Raw genomic sequence first — 20062 nt, forward strand, 5'->3', positions numbered from 1 at the left:
ATATAGACACATTCAGAGAGATCGCCATATAGGAATACATTGGAGTTGCCAGTCATGATTGACCGTCATGGAAAGAAGAATACGAACAGAATTAAACCAAACCATCAGAGAATGTTTCCTCATAGTCAATGCCATGAACCTACGGTAAACCTCGAGCAACCAATCACGCTTTGTACTGATAGATAGTACCATTAGGATGGTATTTTAGGGTGAATACCCAGCGACAAGTGACAACATTTGTGGAGGTCGGCCAATCGATGAGTTCCCACGTGCCTTGATGAACAAGGGCCGAATACTCCTCTTCCATAACAGATTTCCAAGGAGGAATCAATAATGCGGCCTTAGGAGATGAAGGAATAGATTCCACAGCCAAGGCCACAGCGAATGCCCGATAAGGAGCAGACAATCTGGCGTAAGAGACCTCCTTAGAGTATGGATACAGAGGGCAAGAGCATGTACCTTTCAAGAGCGATCGGAAGATGAAGATCATCGGAATGTTGATTGGAGGAGGACGAGAATGGTTTTCAGCAGGAGCTTGGGAATGATGAGCTAGGAGCCGGAAGGAGCAAAAGAGGTGGAGACTGCAAAGGTGTCGAGAGTAAATCTGGGAGAGGAGCATGGGGCAGTGGAAAAGGGAGATCAGAAGCATGAGAGGGAGTGGCTGGGTCAACAGGGTAAGCGAGAGGAGTAGATTCTGTGTGCTCCCAAGAAGATGGAGATGTGGAAAAGAAAGGGGTCGACTCATGAAATGTGACATCAGTAGAGACAATGTATCATCAACTCTGAAGAAGATATATCTGGTATCCCTTCTGCACGCGAGAGTAGCCAACAAACATTCCCTTGATCGCATGTGGTGCCAGTTTAAATTTAGTGGCCGAGAGGTCATGGACAAAAGCCACACATCCAAATATACGAGGCGGTAAGGGAAATAGCTCTCGCTTAGTATGAAGTCTATCAAGAGGGACATCTTCACCAAAAGGTGTATAAGGAAGGCAGTTTATGAGAAACATTGAGGTCATGATAGCATCTGCCCAAAACTCATGTGGGGCATTCATCTCATATAGGATCATCCGAGTCATGTCCAGAAAATGACAATGTTTCCACTCAGCAACGCCATTCTGGTAAGAGGTATTGGGGCACGATGTTGGATGAATAATACCAGTTGTCGCGCACAGATCTTGAAATTCCTGTTGAACAAGTTCTGCAACATTGTTGGTGCGGATGATCTTCAGAGTGCACGAGTATTGAGTCAACATCTCTTGAATAAACTGCTGGATCGTTGGAAGTGCATCGGTGCTGTCTGTTCTAAGATATACCCATGACATACGAGAGTAATCATCAATAAGAACCATATAATATTGAAAACCAAGCATAGACGGCACGCGTGAGGGTCCCCAAATATCACAATGCACTAAATCAAAAGGTTTCACACTAACAGATGCACTACGTTGAAAAGTAGCACGATGATGTTTTCCCATATGACATGACTCACAAACAAACTCCTTAACTGTCACCTAGGGCAGAGCTTGATGGAGCGGGGTGATACCATGATGGCCAAGTCGACAGTGCCACTCAAGAGAGGAAGAGGAAGGGGAAAGGTGATAGGAAAGGCTAGTGAATGGGGTATTGGAAACAGGCTCGTAAACACCTCCGCGAGTCTTAGACCCCAAACCAAACTGTGCGTCGGTCCTCGAGTCCTCAAACACACAGAGATAGGGCAAAGATGTCACCGAGCATAAGATAGCCTCTGTCAATGTATTAATAGAGATAAGATTGGCTGGAAAGCCTGGAATATAGAGAACATCATAAAGCGGAATCTGAGATGTAGAAAATGTAGTGCTTTTTCTAGTAACAAACAAGATCACCCATTCGCAACAAAGATAGATTTAGTGTGAGGAAATGTGGCAAGACGAGAGAGGATAGTGACATGATGTGAGGCCCCAAAGTCAATAATCCAAGACCTAGAAGAGGGAGAGTGAGCACTAGTACCTGGACCAGAAGTAGAAGGGCTAAGCGCAGTAGTGGTAAGAATGACAATTTTGGCTGGAGGACTACTAGGTGAATCATTCACCATAGAAGATGGGGTATCCAGGATAGAAGTGTGCGCCACAAACCCTAGAGGCGAAAACGGAGAAGTGGCTGATGAAGACGCAGCATGGCATGGATGTCTAGGTGGATAACCCCACTTCTGATAGCATCGTGCAGACGAGTGTGTTGGTCAGGAGTAATGAATGCATGGAGGACCTGTATACTTGTTGTGACGACAATCAGGAGTGCGATTATTGGCGATTGGGAATTGCCAGTGCTTCTCCCAATAGTGGCCGGAAGTGCAGGAGCAGACATAAGGAGTGTCGAAGAGTCCGATGATGTGATAGGATTAGACGAAGAAGGTCCCTTGGCAGAAGTGAGACTGTCCACTCATTGAGCCGCATTAAAGACATCAGCCACACAAGAAAGAGTCGCACCACTCAAAATAGAGCCACGTATCTGCGTACTGATGGCAGTAAGGTGGAGTTAAGAAATCTGGAGACCTGTAACTCCTCTCGATAATGTCTTTGCTCCGGGAGATATCTAGAGTATATGGCTGATAGACTTGTAGCTGAGAGTCACATCCACGAAGAGTAGCATACATTGTCTTGAGATAACCCTCCAAACCTTGGAGTTTAAAGATCTTCTCAAAGATGTCAATAGTAGAAGCGATCTTACTCTTCAGACAATACATCCAAAAAAGCATCTTCAATAATATCTTCATTCTAGGGGATATAAATTATAATGAGTCGGCGAGATCCAGAGATAGCATCTTCGATAACCATGTCATAGTCATGTGATCTAGTGCGCATATTGTGGATCATCAAGCGACAGTGGATCTTCCATCAGAAGAGACTCATGATGACATATTTGAAAAAATCGATGAAAACTCATCGACCATGTGATATAATTTGAGCCCCATCTAGAGAAGATGGAGCATGGCACCTACAGCTAAGAGATAAAGGAAGGGACAGATCCGATATTAACCAATGCAGGCATATATGTAGGCAGCGGATAATTTTCGGATGGATCCATCACAAGTGGATATAGCAAATATCGGTGGTGGAAGAAGTAGAAACACCGCCTGCAAATAACTCTAGAGAAAGCACTATAAATAAGAAAGGAACTCCTCCGGCTGAAGATGTCATCATTTGGCAATCAGATAACAGTTAGAAGGAGACGCCGCTGACAAACAAGGACGCCACTAGCGATCATAAGAATTTGTTGGCGATGAAGAAGAAGCCGATGGCAATGAAGAAGGTCGCAATGAAGGAGAAGCTATCGGCAATCAAGATAAAGAAAAAAACTGATCGGCAATCAAGAAGAGTGTCGCTGGTAATCAAGAAGAGAGTACCCCCGGCAGACAAAGGTGTTCGCCAGCGTTCAGAGAGGCCTCAACATGCAGAGAATATCCAGCATTTAGAGAGGCCTCATCGTGCAGAGAGAGGCATCGCCGTTGAAGAAGAAGACACCAGCGTGATGAGATTCGTCGTCGGCGATGATAACTGACGCCAGCAATCAGAACCGTTGCTTTCGATTAGGGAGAGAAGAAAACAGAGAAAAAATAACACCACGATCCACCGTCATGCAGGAGATGTCACCATGCAGGAGGTGGTTGTCGCCGACGAGAAGAGGGGATCTATTTCGTAGCTCTAATACCATGTGGAATGACATGGAGAAGAGAGGGAGCTTGGAGAGGAAAGAGAGCGCCGCAAGCCCTTAAGTTAGACCACGCAAGTTTTCTTAGGTTAGAAAGAACAGAGGGAGGAGTACATAAAGAGGTTGGAGAGATGAGAGAGAGAGAGAAAGAGAAAGTAGTTAGTGGGCCAATAACCTACTAACATAAGCCCAACATGGGCACGTGGGCTCCTCTTCTCATAGAGACGTTGCCACGCGGCCTCGCTAGGATAATTTATAGTATATTATAATCTATTATAATATATTAAAAATATAAATGTTTTTTTTTTCTAGGACAAATTTCGGGGCAAAATTTGTCCTGGGATTATTGGACCGATGGTTTTTTGTTGGTGGATGAAAAACCATCCCATCCTTTGTCCCTGAGCTAACATCGGACATAGGATGAGACGATATTCATCCCATTCTGTCCTTCGTTCATGTCCGGGACAGTCCGGAGCTATAGATACAACTATTGCTTAAATGGGCAGAATTTATAGCATTATAAATGATGTGAAAACGCCCCTTGGTATCCCGTCGACAGTTTTCCTAGCTTCAATATATTCCCGCCGATGGCACTCGTGGTAACGGTCAGATTTAACACAGGTGAACAGGCAGCGGTCGCTAAGAGCGATGGGGATGGGGGAGAACGTGCCGCTAATGGAGAGCAGTGGTGGTGGTGGTGATGGCGGCAAATAAGATAGACCTGGGAGGCCAGAGAAGACCGACTATGGGAGCGCAGTGACTATTTAGGGCGACCTGGGAAGGTAAGAATGAGGAAAATGGGAAGAGCAGTTGCTCGAAAGCCTCAATTTCCAGATACTTTTATCTGGAAGTTGTACTACCCCCAAACCTCAATTTCCAGCCTCAATTTCCAGAATATAATTAGAATCATAATTAGACACTGATTGATACGTAATGATTCATAGTACAATATAATCACTTTTGTGATACAATAATTTAATAAAAAAATCATTGTACACCATCCTTCTAGATAGTCATCATTCTCTATTGTACTATGAATCATTACATATCAAGGAGTCTCTAATTATATTCTAGCCAGACAAGATAATGTAATAATATTAATTTTCTGCAAAATGCCAACTTGGCATGATGAAAATGATGCTTTTATATGACAATATCAATCAGTGTCTAATTATGATTCTTTCTCTAAAATCCAAATTTCTAGGAAGCATTTTGTTTCTTTGAATTTATGTGAGGTCAACTCTCCTTTAATACAATGATGAATAAAAAATAAGTGATGTCACATACCTTTAATTTTTATCTTATTTCTGAGAAGTTTCTGTTGATTCTAAAAAGTCCTCTGAAATTTCTCCCATTTCCTGAAAATATCTTGATATGATATTTTATTCATAAATAGTTTTTAATGTTACATTGTTTATTTAATTTTCATTGCACATTACTTTTACCATTTACTTTTCATCTTGATGGTTGACATGTTAAAGTTGGTGAGTGCACTGCCCCCAAACCATTTAAGAATAAGAAAAGGAGGAAGTTACAATAGACACAACCAGTGAGCTTTGAAAAGTCTATAAAATTTCAAAAAGTTTCCTGATACTTCAATATTTTACCCCCGTTGGGTGTTAATTATATGAGTGTGAAATGTTTCACACCAAGAATACAAAAGGATTGTCCAAATGAAGAGATCATCTGATAGTAATACAAGTGTCTTCTGGTGACATCACCACACAATTTTGTTTTAAAGAGCTCTCGGATGATGGGACACCAAGATGCTTGGGGAGTAGGTTAATGTTAAGAAGCAAAAAAAGAATAAATAAAGGATTTCATTAGTTGTGTTGTTTATCACACCAATTTTCCATGGAGATTTGTGAACTTTGTTGCCTCAAAGCCAACATCCCAATAATAACCTGTAAATATTGCACAAATGGTATGAAAATGTACATCAATAAGTTCATATTTAATTTTATGATGTTACTATATTTTCTGATCTCATGTTAATTTTAAAATAAATTTAAAAGGCAAAAAAAAAAATTAAATCACTATAGTCCCTTATTAATTTTTCTAGATTTTTTTCCAATTGTTTTACATAATTTATGACAATTAAATCCTGAACATAATAACATCAGAAATTAGAAAGTATTTTTTATGATTATTAAATGCATTCAATACATATTTTCAATGATCTAAATCTGGCCCACCATGTGGAACCACAATTTAGGATACAGTCAGACAAATGATTGGTGAAGCCAGTCACTCGAAAAAAATAACTTATGGCATCACAATTGTGATGCCACAATTATTCAAGCATAGTTTTGTTTTTGGTATTCCAAGACCATGTGGCATGCAAAATCATTTCTTAATTGAAAGCAATGATGACCGAATAATGTGGGTCAAATTAAACAAAAGAGGCTCTTTATTGCGATAAGTGCATAGCAAGTCAAGAGAATAGCCCAAGTTTTAAAATAAAAAATGGTTTTTTTGCATTGCTAAGTAGCCAAAAAGGGCACTCCACACCAAGAGAGCCACACGATTTGTTTACCATTTAAATACAAGAATCTGAACTCTTTATTTTAGTGCCCAAGAGAGCTGGCGTGTTCTCAATCCCTGGAAAAGAAAATCAGGAAAGCTTCATCGAAAGACAAGATTGTGCCTGCCTGAAGGAGAGATAATGATCCAATGGCTTAAACTAGACAAACTTCAAGTGGTGAGATCTCAAGATCCAACCATGTCATTGAGCCCAGGTTGTGCCTGCATGAGATTGCCCTCTATTATCCTTTATTTTGATTATTAAAATTACTTTGAGAATAAGGGGAAAATACTAAAGAGGCTCTCCCCAACCTAGTTGGCCAAGAAAGACACAGTTACTTCTAAAGTCAAAACTGCTTTATTATTGCTTTAACCTGTATGTTCCCTCTTGATTCTTTGATTTACTTCTTTATTGTTTTCAAAAAACACAGGCTATAGGCAACATATTCAGGCCGTAGAAGAATTTTGGATAGTTAATAGTACTTATTTGCATTTGGAATCGAGATCCCAGCATATAAAACTTGTCAATATTATTTTCATCTCCATTACCATATTATACTCAAATATATCTCCAAAAATCTAAACATCTATGTCTGAAAATTTCTCTCTATTATCTCTATGAACATCATTCTCTCCACTTTCTCTTAATTTTTCCTTTCTAAATTTTGAACTTTATTGCTTTAGAACTCCTGGATGTAAGATCAAGATATTAAGGTCTAAGCCTATACGATCTGTGCTTAGGATTTTCTGGAGTATTATTCCCATGCGCGCTTATGTATGGGCCCAGATCCTTACAAGCATAGGCTTTCCGAAGGAAAGGCAGGTGATGCTAATCACTGGGGTTATCCAGTTCGGAATAGGGGCGCTTGCAACTTATCGACTCCCGTAAGAATCGGTACTGAACATTCCTACCGTAAGAAATAGTATAAGCTTAGCAATGACTTTGGTTTTTGTTCATATAATCTCACTAAAGAAGGAGCCATTTTCATTGTAACTGTGCTGGCTGTTAAAATTAGGTCGTTTGGTACCAGTCCATAACGATCAAAGTAGAATCGCGATCCAACAACTCCATAGAGAGGCGGCTGTGGTTATGAAATAATTCGAAACATCATTCGATGTAGTTGAAATTACAAACAACAATTTGTGTTGTTCGGTCAAGTAACGGAAATTCCATAGAACTCAACACTGTCTCAATTTACTCAACACTGGTTCAAATACCCTGGGTGAAAAAGCACGTCGTTACCTGTCTCGCGATTCAATTTCATTTTGCCTTCGTCATTTTCATCTTCATCACCATCTTTATTGTTTCATCTTCATCATTGCCTACGTCATTTTCGTCTCTGCCATCGCCATCTATCTATTGTTTGAGTCTTTTCCTTTAATTGTTGTTCTAAGGAGGCTCCTTGTGTTAATGGACCCTCCATGTTGGACCCTTCTTAAAGGGGTAATGGACCCTCTTGGAAGGGCCCATCATGGCCCTATATAAGGCCATGATGGGCACCACGTTCCAGATCTCGAAGTTTCATTTTGATAGTTATCATCGCCAGATCTCACTGAAGAAGATGGAGAAGAAGAGAAGAAGGAGAGGAAGAAGGAGAATAAGAAGGAGAGGAGGAAAGAAAGACAAAGGGAATAGAAAAATAAAGATTTCAGTGTAGCGCCGTTGCCCTTTGCTCGACACCACCTGATTGCCACTTGTCTCAGCATTGAGAAGACTGTCTACGGACGTGCTTCTACATCCGATGATTTTTGCACCAGCGGTGCGACTTCAGCAGGTATATTTCACGCCCCTGGAGCCGGACGGATCTTCGCACGTCGATTGTGGGGTATCAGCCGCTCTTCACATCACTGGTCCAGAAATTCCTTGATTAAATATCCATACGCAATCGGGTTCGTGATCCCTATAGTACGCTGTGCAGTTGACCAACGCTGCTTCATTGGCTGGTCACCCTTGCACCCCCTTGCTCACCCTAAGCACGTGCAGCATGACTCCATGATCGTGTTGGTGCCAGCAACCTCCATTGTCACTGGATACTACATTTAACCAGAAATTGCACGGGTTTGACTGTAGCACATTCATTTAATCGTGGACCAGAAGTCCCCGTAGAGGCGGTCCACCTTTGGTGCACCGAGCATGTTTGTTCGATTCCCATCTGCGAAACCAACCGGCCCTCTCTTTTTCTCCCACCATCGGCTGTTGAATGGTCGCTGACTCTTCCCACTCGGCTAGTTATCCCCATCGTTCATGAAAGGGTACATTGAGCTTGCTGCCTTTTATCCTTAAACGTGCTGCGCCGGGAAGTGTTTCCGCCCCTCACACCATGTTGGATCACCGCTGTCGCATTGTTGTTTGTGCCCTGTCCTCGTTGCTCTCCACCATAGTGCCCGTGTCCGTGCGGCTATCCACCGCTTGCATCTGCCATTTGATCCCGCCGTGTTGACCCAACCCAGGCCTGAGGACTCGGTTGATCGCTTGATCATTTTGGCTGTTGGTCGTCTCTACCTCATCATCCTCATCCTGCTCTTTGACACTTTGCTATAGCGCCATGCCATCGTCGCTTGTCGAGCTACTCTGGGACCCTCCCCGACACTCACCCCCGATCCTGCTCGTACCAGCACCTGCATCGGCAAATTCTCTGACAACGAACGCCGCCAGTGACGAGGTACATCGTTCCCCTTTGCTTGTCAGTTATATTACTTTCTCCAGTATATTTTTGACTGCACTCTACTGCGCTGGGATTAGATTAGGTGAGAGAATTTATCGAGAAAAGTACGAATTGAGTCAATTCTATGGTATGGGTTGAGCCAATGGAAAGTATTCCATTTGACACCGTAGTCACGGTCATCGCTCCGACGAGGGTCAAAAGGTCACCGTTACTGTCATCAGTCGCCCGCCCCGTAGCTTGGACTCGATGAATTCCCACAAGTCAGCATTACACGTACATCCACCTAGGACATTGCACTCACGTAGTTACATTCACTTAGTTAATTATCTGTCGGACGAAGTCGTTGATGACGTCCGACATCACCCCCTCTCCTCCTACTCTATTTTTTCATTCATCATAGAAAAGTGATTTCATAGAGACAAGATCTAGATGATCTTAAAAAGCATTGGTGAAGAAGTGGACATTGAAGATCACGTTGCTCTTGTGAATACTTTTAGTACCTGGACATCTAAATAATTTCAATGCAATATCGATGGGAGCAAGATAAGCATGTAACAAGTTCACACAAAGGTACACATAATGTGTTATATTTCAGAGATCAATCTGAAATTGGTACATAGATTGTGTATCAAATTAAAGTGTTTTCTAGCCTTCAATCAAAACATGAGACCCAACCATCCATCAAAGACAAGTAACTTTTTTATTTTTATTCCAGATTTGTTGTATGAGTACAAATTATATCTATGACACAATTTTACTGGTTTATATACTTGAAATTAAAACAATCCATTATCTTTCTTTTATAAATTGTATTAGTCACTAGGTTGCTACTATTGGTATTTCTATCCGATATTTGTTATCTAGAAAAACCAAAAACATGTGTGATAATGACAACATATAGAGATAATAAACAATAGTTTGTGAGCCATAACCAAATTATGATATGGGATATTGGTATGTAAATAAATATAATGGATACCAATATTATTAGGAGGAGAATGATATAAACCTTGTGATGCATTCATTTATTCAAGCCGGAAGGATCTAAAACAAAGCCCCTCTTATTCGAGTGAGATCGGGTGGCCTCCCTTTTCCTTCTTCTCATTGTCTTGCTCTGTTGCACCTATAGCACCGTTGCTTCACACCTGAGGTCACCCCCACTCACAAACTTGAGCTGTTGGTAACTTCAAAGAATAGAAGCACTTCACGAAAATAATATCAACTAGAACGATCATTTTTGGCATTTTTTTTCTTCATTCCCAAATATGGTTTGGTTTGGAGAACCATTATCAGACATCAATAAAAAATGCCACAAGTGTATAGCGGTTAGAAATTAAAATGAAAAAACTGAAAGAAAGAACAAAAAATGATATCACTAATATTCTAAATGTCAAATTATTTAAACAAGCATGATAGTTGATATATAAAAGTACTATTATCAATTGATGGTATTGAACAAACTTAAAATATGGGTGATTATAGATATGTTAAAGTACCATTATGAAATTATGCTATAGCATAAACATAAAATAAATCTGAACATTGTGTCAGTTACATCTGATCTGATTGATTAATATTATAAAACATTAGACTGAGGTAACCATCATTGACAAACATTGGAATGGCTTGAAATGAGATATCAGCTCACATTATGAAGTATGCATCAAATTCCATGCATAACCAAGCTTGATTAGGGAGTTTGCTTGAGCTATAAAGAGGGGCGCGCAAGCAGGCACTTGGTACTTCCTTAAATAAAGGCATTTTGTTTTGTGTAGAACATATATACCTTACATGGGCTCAGTGCATGTTTGTTGTCCCTTTTTTTTTGAATTTGAACTGACCACAATACCCCTAGTGCCTTAGGGTTGCTTCACTAGCCACTGTAGCAGGAGTTGCATAATCAAGCATACTATGTAACAAGGTTGGGCGAATGCTACCTCTAAAACTGCATTATGTCATCCACACCATGGGGTGAGCCATCAAGACTCGCTACATCATGCTGATGGAGACATGTAGCAGGAAAGGCAATCACACATTCCATAAGTTGTTTCATTTTCACTAATATAATGTATTTAATACACTAAACATGTATCCATGATCAGAGTTAGTGAATTTTTATGGGATGATAATACGGAGATCACTATTGTCAAAGTATTTTTTCTGAATATTCTCATATGAATGATACTCAATATGAACATTAGAGTATTTGGATAGGGAAATAATTATATGGTCTCATTCATACGATGAGAGTTGCTGACCCTGTAGTCATTTGTGTGGAGACGCTAAGGATAGATTGTGGGTGCTCTTTAGTAGAAAGACTTCACTAAACTGATACGTACCAATTCCTGGATGGTGTTATACTAAATTGTCCCCCAAGTTGATTCATAGCAAAATTTTGTTAGAGGCTCTTACATCTAAGATACCGAAGATGTTTTGTGGAGGGCTCGTTTTTACTTTGGTTCTAGCCTAGGAGTTCCTAATCGTGAAATTCTAAACAAATTTAGTTTGGGTGTACTAAGAAGTTCACAAACATGATTGAGTGGTCAATATTAGATTTGTTGGGTTGTAAGTTGAGGTTTCAATGCATGAAACTAATTTCAAGCAATGATAGTATGAGATCATTTCACAAATGAACTCTCCAACATTTCATGTAGTGAGTACCTTTTTGGGAACTTTTTCCCCTTTGTTTTGCTTCTTGAGAGAGTTTTTTAAGCAGTTCAATTACTTTGCCTCCAGCAATATCCACACAACTAAAAGCTCTGTGGATATCCTCTCCTTCGCCACTTCTTCTTGAAGATCTTTTGAATATTCTCGCAATCAATGACTAATGGAATGATTGGAGAACCAATAATAAAAAGGAAAGGGGGGGGGGGAAGATCTGGCAGGCCCGCGCACCTAAAAAGGATGCCCCCCTTTATTTTTACTTAGAGAGAAATTTTCATCAATACCGTCTAAATAGTGTATGTATTTGAATGTCCTTGTAGTCTTATGGATGAGACCCTTTAGGACAATATACCGTTTCATTTAATAATTTTAAGGTCCATTAACATTTATGAACCAAACTAGTAATTACCTATATCAACATTTGGAATAATTAATCAAGTATAAATTTTACCCAATCATTAGATTAAGTTTCAAGCTCGTGGGCTGCCAAGATACACTTTATCCTCAAGAAGATAAGGAGTAGTCTTTGAAGTCTCTTATGTAGCCTTGTTCGCCATTGGTTACCATACATACATTTTTATGAAAATTTTCCACTAAGTATAAATAGGAGAAGGTCTGGAATGAAACTCCCCAAAGACAGAATTTTTCAGCCCTCTTCAATGTTTTGACCCTTCTCCTTAGCGTTCCTCTCCATTCTATTTTGATCACAATGCCGTAATGATGAAAACAGAGGCGAATTGCGGTGTTAATTTTAATTTGTCATTGTAAAATTAATTTGCCTATAATAAAATAAGTTTGGTAAAATATGGAAACTTAGTCAATTGTATAATTGGAGTAAGGTCGTCTCCATAGGGACTGGCCTTTAGGTATATATTTAATACTTGAATTTAAGTAATTAACAAGTAGAGGGGATATTAGTTTAATAAGATAAGTATAGAACAGAAAATATGTAAGATTATATATATGTATACTATAGGTACGAACAATAATAAAGAATTGAAGAGGTTAGATATTATATTTAATAAGGATAATAATGTAGTTAGAGAGAGGATAGATAAGAATTTGATAAGAATAAGTAGTTTAATAAGAGTAAGAAAAAAAGGAGCTAGATAGATATATTAAGCTAGGATAAAAGGGCTTGAGAATTATTTGTATTTGTTAAGAAGATAGATAGGGAGAGATTTAAAAACTATCTAATATTAATATACTAAGTAGTTATTAAGGTATGTACATATTAGAATAGGATAGACAGATTAGTACTAGTAAATCAGAAGTATTTATATAAGTATAATATTTATTCTAATAGTCATTATACCTCTTCAACTAGTTTTTAAAGTTTTATATATTTTTTACATGGTTTTTGTAGAGTCAATTTTATGAAATATAGGGCGATTTAGTCGAACACCCGAGAGGTGTACGACCAAATTCCGAAGAGATGGTCGAAATAACAAATGTATATGTTTTATTTAATTATTATCTGATTTTTCATATAGTGTATACATATATTTATAGTCGACGCGCCTCGGGTGTTCGACGGAATGCCCGATAGAGTTAGATAAATAAGTAAAATAAGATAAAAGGGTTGTTTTGTAGAACGTCTCTGAGCTGTTCGACAGAATGCCTGATACAAGTCGGGTAGGGATTAATATGTTTTGATATTTTGATAAATTTGACTAACATAGAACTTATGTGAATCAAGATATATTCGTCGAACACACTAGGTGTTTGATGAAATTCCCAAATGACATTACGGTAACAATTTTTGGATCAAAGTTGATCGAGTCAATAATTAAATGAGAAATATTCAAATTAACAATACATACCGGTAAATCAGCCAGATTAGGTGCAAGAAAACTTACCAACTAGCCCTGAATCGAAATAAGAGGGTGGCCTAGCTTTGGTATGCGGCCTACCCTTTGCTTCTCTCCTGTGCTGGCACCAGTCTCCATCTTCCACAACCTCTTCTAGTGCCTTCTGAAACTCTAGGAGCCGTCGGAGGGTTGTCACGCCTCTCCTCTTGCTCAGCTAGCCTCTAATGGGTCTTTCGCCGTCTCTAAAAGCTTCGGTCAAAAGATAGTGAAATTAAGGGCTCTTGTCCCCTTTTAATGGCCTGGTAGGGATCCTAGAGGCAGTCCGATGGAAGGGGACGACCCTAGTGATCCTTTCGGGCCGTTGGATTGCCTGATGGCCCACATTTAATAGATAAATACATGCACATCAAGTTGACTTGTCAATTGGCATTTCATGTTTTAGAAAGAAAATAACATCTTGATGTCAAGCACATAAAATGTAATTACGAGTCTGTAATAAAGAGTATAAAGTATCTCCAGGAGGTAATGAAGACAAACTTTTCCTTTCCTTGGTGGCCTATCATCCATTAAGCTGTCAAGGGGCAGGTAACTAAGTGAAATAAAAATAAATTAATGTGTGAAGGACAATATCCATATGCCCAAGAAAAAATTATAATAATTAGCTGTAGCACCTGAAGATTGTGGTCCATTGGTGATGACACTATTGAGACAAATTCAATACTAGATGTCACTGCTTTATAATTCTCCTAGGTATCAACACTTCATAAATAAGAGATCCCAAATACTAGGTGCATCAAGCAAGAATGGCTCATAAGTGACAATAACACAACCAATTGAGAACATTCATTATGAAAAATCACTTGTCATAAGTTCTAAAAGGAATTCATAAGCTATCTTGGACAACATGGGTTATAAAAGAACACCTTCACAGCCCCACCCTTTTCATGCAGCTTCACCTTTTCCTCAATGCATTTTATGTAGGAAGATGTCAAATTCCTCTTGTAGAGCTGATTTTGCCATTTTTTACATGGGTATACAAGGTAGGTCAGCATTGACCAAAGTCTACGATGGTTATTCTTGCCGGCTCACAAAATTCACATCACTACTATACTTGGATATAAGACAATCTTTGAATAGCTCACCTCATCAAACACCATGCCCTCGAGAAATGGATCAAGAGTATTAGCAAGGACAACACCATTGTCCTCAAGCAATGTCTCATACGCTTCAAGTTTTGTCCATATGTTTATGAAAGTCCTAGTCAATGATGGTTGCATCTCTTGAGGCTACCATCTCTTGGTGACTACTGTGGCATAAGAGGGCCACATCATGACTTTATCCTATGCCTTGGTAGTAGTTGGAGGACACCAACAACTAACTCTATTGACTAGCTCATCTGTTTTATTGTGGGGGCAAACTGACCCAAGAGGAATGTACATCACAGCCAATGTCCCGTTTCGCCGGGGAAACCTAAATTGGTGCCAGTTAAATGTGAATTTTATTCATGTTATTGGCTTTTAGGACTAGATAATAAAATTAATAATTCCCTTTTTTCAAATATAGAAAATATATGATCATAAAGAGGTCAACCCATAGGGAGGAAATTATGTATAAAAGTTTGATTATATGTGTAGATTAAAATGATTTAAGAAATTTCAAAACCTGATATTATTTATATCATTCTTATTCTTTGATTTTTAGAATACTTTATGAATTTTGTAGATTTTTAGTTCTTGGTTGTAGAGTTTCAGAACTTGAATTTTAGATTAAGTATTTTACTAAAAGCCAAAATAAAATTTTTTATATGAGTGAAGCTAGATTTAATTATTTTTTTGTAGTTTTTAAATATTCACAGGCAGAAAGTCGGAAATTCACCTTGTGTATGAACATTACTTAATTATTTCATGAAAATCTAGGGACATACATTATGGATAAGGAAAAAATACACCTATAACTCTTGGCTCTCTTTAGGGGAAAAATCCTCATACCCCGACATGCCGAGGTAAAAAAAATATATATTAAAAAACAAAACCATGAACATATCATTTTTTACAATGAATCGCATCAACCTCCGAGCGATTGAAATAAGAGGAGGCTATCGCTTGCTTCGAGCGATTAAGAAATGCGGAGTTTTTAACTGTCAGAGTGAAAACATTAATAATATTTTAGAACAGTGTGTTGTAAAGGATATTCATTCATTGGAAGAGGACTGAGAAAGGAGTTGATTGACTTGAAGTTGCAGAGAAAGTGCATGACATTAAATCAAAATAGAAATAATTTTATTAGGGCGTATTCGTCTATTCATAATTATGGTTACTGGGAACGATTAGTAAATTCTATTGGGACTTCAAGAGGGAAGATTAGCTATCCTGGTAAGATATTCGTATTACTTCATCGGCACTTGTTTGTACACGAATGCGTGAGTCATACCGAGTACTCAGTAAATTATGGACCACTTCAAATCTTCGTTTTCGAGAGGGATGATCAACTCCGCAAATTTCGATCGAAACTTGAACCTGTGTATAGGTATGAAATTTGAGAAAGAACAAAAATTTAAATGGGTAGTCCGTATTCGTATCAGATCTATTCCCATGTTCTGATCTTTCCATTTTATGTACCCATTTCTTGGGTAAAGTCTCCCAACTATATTTGAAAATGGATTGGTTATCCATAAAGAAAGCTTGATTTTTGTTCCACTTCTTGCTCTTAAAATTCAGAAAGACTTGTCGTAAATCGCCGATTGGGTTGGTCCGACCAAGAAAGGCATGGGAGTAGATAGGTTCCGAAGGTTATCCGAATTATCTTTCAGAAAACCTCACAGCACACTAATATATAATAGTCCAATATTCATGATCGGCTATATGCTAAGCTTATGAATCGGGTATAGAAGCCATGGGGATGCTTGGTTAGCATTTCGAATCCTACCTAATGTTTGCTTTTGTTTTTGTTGTTTTTGATGTCGAAACTATCCATGGGCACTGAGTTTGTTTTTCTGCTTACTCATCCGCGAAAAGGCGCAGAAGCGGTGAATCTTCAGATGAAGACGCGACTGATGGCGCGAGGAGCATGAAGATTAAGATGAAGACGATGTAGCGGAGCAAAAAAAAGAAATAAAATAAATTGAGACAGTGTTGAGTTCTATGGAATTTCCGTTACTTGACCGAACAACACAAATTGTTGTTTGTAATTTCAACTACATCGAATGATGTTTCGAATTATTTCATAACCACAGCCGCCTCTCTATGGAGTTGTTGGATCGCGATTCTACTTTGATCGTTATGGACTGGTACCAAACGACCTAATTTTAACAGCCAGCACAGTTACAATGAAAATGGCTCCTTCTTTAGTGAGATTATATGAACAAAAACCAAAGTCATTGCTAAGCTTATACTATTTCTTACGGTAGGAATGTTCAGTACCGATTCTTACGGAGTCGATAAGTTGCAAGCGCCCTATTCGAACTGGATAACCCCAGTGATTAGCATCACCTGCCTTTCCTTCGGAAAGCCTATGCTTGTAGGATCTGGGCCCATACATAAGCGCGCATGGGAATAATACTCCAGAAAATCCTAAGCACAGATCGTATAGGCTTAGACCTTAATATCTTGATCTTACATCCAGGAGTTCTAAAGCAATAAAGTTCAAAATTTAGAAAGGAAAAATTAAGAGAAAGTGGAGAGAATGATGTTCATAGAGATAATAGAGAGAAATTTTCAGACATAGATGTTTAGATTTTTGGAGATATATTTGAGTATAATATGGTAATGGAGATGAAAATAATATTGACAAGTTTTATATGCTGGGATCTCGATTCCAAATGCAAATAAGTACTATTAACTATCCAAAATTCTTCTACGGCCTGAATATGTTGCCTATAGCCTGTGTTTTTTGAAAACAATAAAGAAGTAAATCAAAGAATCAAGAGGAACATACAGGTTAAAGCAATAATAAAGCAGTTTTGACTTTAGAAGTAACTGTGTCTTTCTTGGCCAACTAGGTTGGGGAGAGCCTCTTTAGTATTTTCCCTTATTCTCAAAGTAATTTTAATAATCAAAATAAAGGATAATAGAGGGCAATCTCATGCAGGCACAACCTGGGCTCAATGACATGGTTGGATCTTGAGATCTCACCACTTGAAGTTTGTCTAGTTTAAGCCATTGGATCATTATCTCTCCTTCAGGCAGGCACAATCTTGTCTTTCGATGAAGCTTTCCTGATTTTCTTTTCCAGGGATTGAGAACACGCCAGCTCTCTTGGGCACTAAAATAAAGAGTTCAGATTCTTGTATTTAAATGGTAAACAAATCGTGTGGCTCTCTTGGTGTGGAGTGCCCTTTTTGGCTACTTAGCAATGCAAAAAAACCATTTTTTATTTTAAAACTTGGGCTATTCTCTTGACTTGCTATGCACTTATCGCAATAAAGAGCCTCTTTTGTTTAATTTGACCCACATTATTCGGTCATCATTGCTTTCAATTAAGAAATGATTTTGCATGCCACATGGTCTTGGAATACCAAAAACAAAACTATGCTTGAATAATTGTGGCATCACAATTGTGATGCCATAAGTTATTTTTCGAGTGACTGGCTTCACCAATCATTTGTCTGACTGTATCCTAAATTGTGGTTCCACATGGTGGGCCAGATTTAGATCATTGAAAATATGTATTGAATGCATTTAATAATCATAAAAAATACTTTCTAATTTCTGATGTTATTATGTTCAGGATTTAATTGTCATAAATTATGTAAAACAATTGGAAAAAAATCTAGAAAAATTAATAAGGGACTATAGTGATTTAATTTTTTTTTTTGCCTTTTAAATTTATTTTAAAATTAACATGAGATCAGAAAATATAGTAACATCATAAAATTAAATATGAACTTATTGATGTACATTTTCATACCATTTGTGCAATATTTACAGGTTATTATTGGGATGTTGGCTTTGAGGCAACAAAGTTCACAAATCTCCATGGAAAATTGGTGTGATAAACAACACAACTAATGAAATCCTTTATTTATTCTTTTTTTGCTTCTTAACATTAACCTACTCCCCAAGCATCTTGGTGTCCCATCATCCGAGAGCTCTTTAAAACAAAATTGTGTGGTGATGTCACCAGAAGACACTTGTATTACTATCAGATGATCTCTTCATTTGGACAATCCTTTTGTATTCTTGGTGTGAAACATTTCACACTCATATAATTAACACCCAACGGGGGTAAAATATTGAAGTATCAGGAAACTTTTTGAAATTTTATAGACTTTTCAAAGCTCACTGGTTGTGTCTATTGTAACTTCCTCCTTTTCTTATTCTTAAATGGTTTGGGGGCAGTGCACTCACCAACTTTAACATGTCAACCATCAAGATGAAAAGTAAATGGTAAAAGTAATGTGCAATGAAAATTAAATAAACAATGTAACATTAAAAACTATTTATGAATAAAATATCATATCAAGATATTTTCAGGAAATGGGAGAAATTTCAGAGGACTTTTTAGAATCAACAGAAACTTCTCAGAAATAAGATAAAAATTAAAGGTATGTGACATCACTTATTTTTTATTCATCATTGTATTAAAGGAGAGTTGACCTCACATAAATTCAAAGAAACAAAATGCTTCCTAGAAATTTGGATTTTAGAGAAAGAATCATAATTAGACACTGATTGATATTGTCATATAAAAGCATCATTTTCATCATGCCAAGTTGGCATTTTGCAGAAAATTAATATTATTACATTATCTTGTCTGGCTAGAATATAATTAGAGACTCCTTGATATGTAATGATTCATAGTACAATAGAGAATGATGACTATCTAGAAGGATGGTGTACAATGATTTTTTTATTAAATTATTGTATCACAAAAGTGATTATATTGTACTATGAATCATTACGTATCAATCAGTGTCTAATTATGATTCTAATTATATTCTGGAAATTGAGGCTGGAAATTGAGGTTTGGGGGTAGTACAACTTCCAGATAAAAGTATCTGGAAATTGAGGCTTTGAGCAACTGCTCTTCCCATTTTCCTCATTCTTACCTTCCCAGGTCGCCTAAATAGTCACTGCGCTCCCATAGTCGGTCTTCTCTGGCCTCCCAGGTCTATCTTATTTGCCGCCATCACCACCACCACTGCTCTCCATTAGCGCACGTTCTCCCCACCCCCATCGCTCTTAGCGACCGCTGCCTGTTCACCTGTGTTAAATCTGACCGTTACCACGAGTGCCATCGGCGGGAATATATTGAAGCTAGGAAAACTGTCGACGGGATACCAAGGGGCGTTTTCACATCATTTATAATGCTATAAATTCTGCCCATTTAAGCAATAGTTGTATCTATAGCTCCGGACTGTCCCGGACATGAACGAAGGACAGAATGGGATGAATATCGTCTCATCCTATGTCCGATGTTAGCTCAGGGACAAAGGATGGGATGGTTTTTCATCCACCAACAAAAAACCATCGGTCCAATAATCCCAGGACAAATTTTGCCCCGAAATTTGTCCTAGAAAAAAAAAACATTTATATTTTTAATATATTATAATAGATTATAATATACTATAAATTATCCTAGCGAGGCCGCGTGGCAACGTCTCTATGAGAAGAGGAGCCCACGTGCCCATGTTGGGCTTATGTTAGTAGGTTATTGGCCCACTAACTACTTTCTCTTTCTCTCTCTCTCTCATCTCTCCAACCTCTTTATGTA

Source organism: Wolffia australiana, chromosome 8 (assembly GCF_029677425.1).
Source record: "Wolffia australiana isolate 7733 chromosome 8, ASM2967742v1".
Taxonomy (NCBI): domain Eukaryota; kingdom Viridiplantae; phylum Streptophyta; class Magnoliopsida; order Alismatales; family Araceae; genus Wolffia; species Wolffia australiana.